Raw genomic sequence first — 5,955 nt, 5'->3', positions numbered from 1 at the left:
TGGTATTTATTCTATAGGGTTTCATTTATGGACTGGACTTGCGTTATATGTTTGAACATAGTTTTGCGTGGTTGACTTTTGCTTTTGTTTTGGAAAACAGAACACTGCTTTGACAAGTTACACGAAAATTATAATTTCTGAGTGCTTTCATTTTTCAGCTCCATATAAATAATTGACTAGTGGTGAATACGTGATTACTCGGTTGGGGGCTGATTTTACATATGCGTTCGTAAAAAAAAAAATCTACTAAATTGAATTTGCTCATTTTTTTTTTTTTTTGTATATATGCGTGTTATTATTTGAATAGTCAAGATTCAATTTTTAAGTATTAATGTACAATTTCTTAAAGGGATAAGATACCAAAATATACCTACGGGCTGTTTGTAAGAAGGGATATAGGAGGTGGGATAGGGATAAAAAACACGAGATAAGTTATCCCGTGTTTGTTTGGGAGATAGAAGAGTGAGACGGATGAGGGATAAGTTTCTTATTCCTCAAATCCTATACCCAGGAGGGGGTTGTATAAGGAGCTGAGATAAGTTCCTGCCATTTTAATAGGATGGAAAAGTCCATTTTATCCCTCAAATTAATGTTAGGTTGTTTAAATAGGGTCAGAATAGTACAATGTATTATTTTATCCCTATCCTTATCCCACGTACCAAACATTGAATAATAATTCTCGACCATCATATTTTTATCCTTATCCCACGTACCAAACATTGAATAATAATTCTCGACCATCATATTTTTATTCTTATCCCAAGCATTTATCCTTATCCCTATCCCAACCTTTATCACTATCCCTATCCCAATAGAATACCAAACGTCCCGTTAAGGTTTTTGGGGAAGTACCAATTTAGGTTTAATGTTCAAAATAGCTTCAATATAGGCTTAACGCTTATAACATAATATCAATTTAGGCTTAATGTTTACAATATAACATCAATTTAGGCCTCACGTACAAAATAGCACAAATATATGCTTAACGTTTACAAAATAATACGAATTTAAGCTTAACATTTACAAAATATATACAATTTAAGCTAAACATCGTCATTAAATTAATTATATTATATTTTTTTCATATTAACTTTATAAGTGCAGGCCACCCTCACTTTCTTTTAAAACAAAGTATATATACTTTGCTCTCTGATCCGTTGATTGAAAATAGAAAAAATCCCATTTCTCAAATCTAGTCAACTAATTTAATTGGCTACCTTTTCTACCAGTTACCATTGAAAAGTAAACTGCCATCTCTCTAGTCTCTACGGACCCACCACCTGCTGGTTCAATTTATCTCTATTTTATTCTTTTGCATATCTATTGTTCTTCAACTCATCAATTTTTGGAAGAAATTAAATCAAATGCTTCCATTGCAAATTGGCTCCAATTGCAAATTAAATAAAATGCTTCGATTGCAATTTTTGGGACAAAGGTTGAATCAGTTTTGCAGTTTCATAAAGATATATTAGTGGCTTTGAAACTATAATTTTACTTTTTTTTTATAATTTGCAAACAAACACAAAATGAATGGATAGATTTCAAAGTTGGGTTTGATTATATTTCTTATATCCTAAAAGTATATTATGTGTCCGTTTGTTTCCATTTTTTCCGGAATTTTTTTTGGCTTTTAATACTAAATAAGAGATAAAAAGTGTTTGGTAAAATTGCGAAACAGCTGCTTTTTGCAAAAAAAAAAAAAAAAAAAAACTAATATCTACTGTCTATCAGCAACAGCAAACAGCTAACAGCAAACAGGAACAGCTGAAACAAATGGACCCTACATTTCAAAAGTTTTTACTCATTGGTTTGCATATGGGCACTTTAGGGGAGCAATAAGATATTATGCCGATCCAATAGAAAATTAGCACTCCGACAATCTGAATAAGTTCATTGAAATTTAGGATAAAATGAGAATTGCAAGCTCAAGCAATGTAACTAAATTTACACAACTTTGTTATTTTAGGAGAAAAAATCCACAAAGCTTGTTAAAAATAGAGTTTTACGTAAATCCTTTAAACTTTATGTAAATCTTTATTTTTAGACATAATTTACGTAAAGTATTTTAGGAGAAAAAATTCAAAAAGCTTGTGAAAAATTGAGTTTTATGTAAAACCTTTAAACTTTATGTAAATCTTTTATTTTTATACATAATTTACATAAAGTTGAACTAAATTTACATAACATTGTTATTTTAGGAGAAAAAAATTCACACAGCTTGTGAAAAATAGAGTTTTACGTAAATCTTTTATTTTTAAACATAATTTACATAAATTTAGACTAAATTTACATAACCTTGTTATTTTTATAAGAGATCCATAAACCTTGCGAAAAATAGAGTTTTACGTAAAACCTTTGAACTTCGCGTAAATCTTTTGTTTTTAGACATTATTTACATAAACTTGGACTAAATTTGTGTAACTTTGTTATTTTAGGGAAAGAATCCACAAAGCTTGTGAAAATCGAGTTTTACGTAAAACTTTTAAACTTTACGTAAATCTTTTATTTTTAGATATAATTTATGTAAAATGGGAATAAATTTACGTAACCTTGTTATTTTAGCGGAAAAAATTCACAAACCTTGTGGAAAATCGAGTTTTATGTAAAACCTTTAAACTTTACATAAATATTTTATTTTTAGACATTATTTACGTAAAGTTTGACTAAATTTATGTAACCTTATTAATTTAAGAGAAAATCCACAAACCTAGTGAAAAATAGAGTTCTACGTAAAACCTTTGAATTTTACGTAAATCTTTTATTTTTAGCCATAATTTAGTTAAAATTGGACTAAATTTATGTAACATTGTTATCTTAGGAGAAAAAAATTTCACAAACCTTGTGAAAAATAGATCATCACGTGAAACCTTTGAACTTTACATAAATCTTTTATTTTTACATATAATTTATGTAAAGTTGGCCTAATTTTACATAACCTTGTTATTTTAGGAGAAACAAATCCACAAATCTTGTGAAAAATAGAGTTTTACGTAAAACTTTTGAATTTTACGTTAATCTCTTATTTTTAGAAATAATTTAGTAAAGTTGGAATGAATTTACGTAACATTGTTATTTTAGGAGAAAAAATTCATAAACCTTGTGAAAAATATAGTTTTATGTAAAACCTTTGGACTTTGCATAAATCTTTTGTTTTTAGTTTTAATTTAGATAAAGTTGGCCTAATTTTACGTAACCTTGTTATTTAGGAGAAACAATCCAAAAGCCTTGTGAATAATAGAGTATTACGTAAAACTTTTGAATTTTACTTAAATCTTTTATTTTTAGATATAATTTACGTATAGTGTGACTAAATTTACGTAACCTTTTTATTTTAAGAGAAACAAATTCACAAACCTTGTAAAAATAGAGTTTTACGTAAAACCTATGAATTTTACGTAAAACTTTTATTTTTAGACATAATTTATGTAAGGTTTGACTAAATTTACGTAACCCTTTACTTTAGGAGAAAAATCCAGAAACATTGTGAAAATTAGAGTTTTACGTAAAACCTTTGAAATTTACATAAATATTTTATTTTTAGATTAATTTACGCATAGTTTAACTAAATTTACGTAACCTTTTTATTTTAGCAGAAAAAAATTCACAAACCTTGTGAAAATACATTTTTACGTAAAACCTATGAATTTTACGTAAATCTTTTATTTTTAGACATAATTTACTTAAGGTTTGACTAAATTTACATAACCTTATTATTTTAGGAGAAAAAATCCACAAACCTTGTGAAAATTAGAGTTTTACGTAAAACCTTTGAACTTTGGCCCTGTTTGGGAATTAGCTGTTAGCTGTTAGCTGATTACATTAGCTGATTTGACTAGCTGATTGTGTAGACCTGTTTGGTAAAAATTAGCTGATTGATAATAGCGGTTTGTGCAAAAAGACGAATAAGGGCATTAATTTTGGCGCAGGAGAAGAGGGAGTCTATTTATTAGGGTTAAAGAAATCCATTAATTTTAATATTGCAAAACGCTAATTAAAAAGGCTTCTTTTAAGAGCTTTTTCTAAATTAGCGTTTTCATCCTAAAACTCTCTCCCAAACCTCTCTCCCAAACCTCTCTCCACCAAACACTTCAATTAGCGGTTTCAGTGGTTAAACCTCTAAAGTTGGTCAAAACCGCTATTTTTATCTCAAAACGCTCTTTACCAAACAAGGCATTTATTTTTAGATATAATTTACGTATAGTTTGACTAAATTTACGTAACCTTTTTATTTTAGGAGAAAAAAATTCACAAACCTTGTGAAAATAGAGTTTTACGTAAAACCTATGAATTTTACGTAAATCTTTTATTTTTTAGACATAATTTACGTAAGGTTTGACAAAATTTACGTAACCCTTTTACTTTAGGAGAAAAATCCACAACCATTGTGAAAATTAGAGTTTTACATAAAACCTTTGAACTTTACGTAAATATTTTATTTTTAGATATAATTTATGTATAGTTTGACTAAATTTACATAACCTTTTTATTTTAGGAGAAAAAAAATTCACAAACCTTGTGAAAATAGAGTTTTACGTAAAACCTATGAATTTTACGTCAATTTTTTATGTTTAGACATAATTTACGTATGGTTTGACTAAATTTACATAACCTTATCATTTTAGAAGAAAAATCCACAAACCTTGTGAAAATTAGAGTTTTACGTAAAACCTTTGAACTTTACATAAATCTTTTGTTTTTAGATATAATTTACGTATAGTTTGACTAAATTTACGTAACCTTTTTATTTTAGGAAAAAAAAAATTCACAAACCTTGTGAAAATAGAGTTTTACGTAAAACCTATAAATTTTACGTAAATCTTTTATTTTTAGACATAATTTACGTAAGGTTTGACTAAATTTACATAACCTAATTATTTTAGGAGAAAAAATCCACAAACCTTGTGAAAATTAGTGTTTTACGTAAAACCTATGAACTTTACGTAAATCTTTTATTTTTAAATATAATTTACGTATAGTTTGACTAAATTTACGTAACCTTTTTATTTTAGGAGAAAAAAATTCACAAACCTTGTGAAAATAGAGTTTTACGTAAAACCTATGAATTTTACGTAAAATCTTTTATTTTTAGACATAATTTACGTAAGGTTTGACAAAATTTACATAACATTTTTACTTTAGGAGAAAAATCCACAACCATTGTGAAAATTAGAGTTTTACGTAAAACCTTTGAACTTTACGTAAATATTTTATTTTTAGATATAATTTACGTATAGTTTGACTAAATTTACGTAACCTTTTTATTTTAGGAGAAAAAAATTCACAAACCTTATGAAAATAGAGTTTTACGTAAAACCTATGAATTTTAGGTAAATCTTTTATTTTTAGACATAATTTACGTAAGATTTGACTAAATTTACGTAACCTTTTTATCTTAGGAAAAAAATCCACAAACCTTGTGAAACTTAGAATTTTATGTAAAACCTTTGAACTTTATGTAAATATTTTATTTTTAGATATAATTTACGTATAGTTTGACTAAATTTACGTAACCTTTTTATTTTAGGAGAAAAAAATTCACAACCCTTGTGAAAATAGAGTTTTACGTAAAACCTATGAATTTTACGTAAATCTTTTATTTTTACACATAATTTACATATAGTTTGACTAAATTTACGTAACTTTTTTATTTTAGGAGAAAAAAATTCACAACCTTCAATAATGATTGGTTCATATACTGTATTATGGAGCTGGTGTCGTTCATCTTCGACAATCATGTTATGCAATATAATACAAGCTTCTATGATATCATGCAATTTACTTTGGTCCCAAAACTTAGCTTGTCTACGAACAATTGCAAAGTGGGCTTGTAGTACCTTAAATGCCCGTTCAGCATCCTTTCATGCTCTCTCGTGCTTTTGTTTGAAAGTGACTTTCTTAGGTTCAACTGTATGTGGAAAGCTTTTCACAAATGCAGCTTAGTCGGGATATATACCA

The sequence above is a fragment of the Euphorbia lathyris genome, chromosome 5 (assembly GCF_963576675.1).
Source record: "Euphorbia lathyris chromosome 5, ddEupLath1.1, whole genome shotgun sequence".
Lineage (NCBI taxonomy): Eukaryota > Viridiplantae > Streptophyta > Magnoliopsida > Malpighiales > Euphorbiaceae > Euphorbia > Euphorbia lathyris.
Note: the sequence above shows the minus strand (reverse complement) of the source record.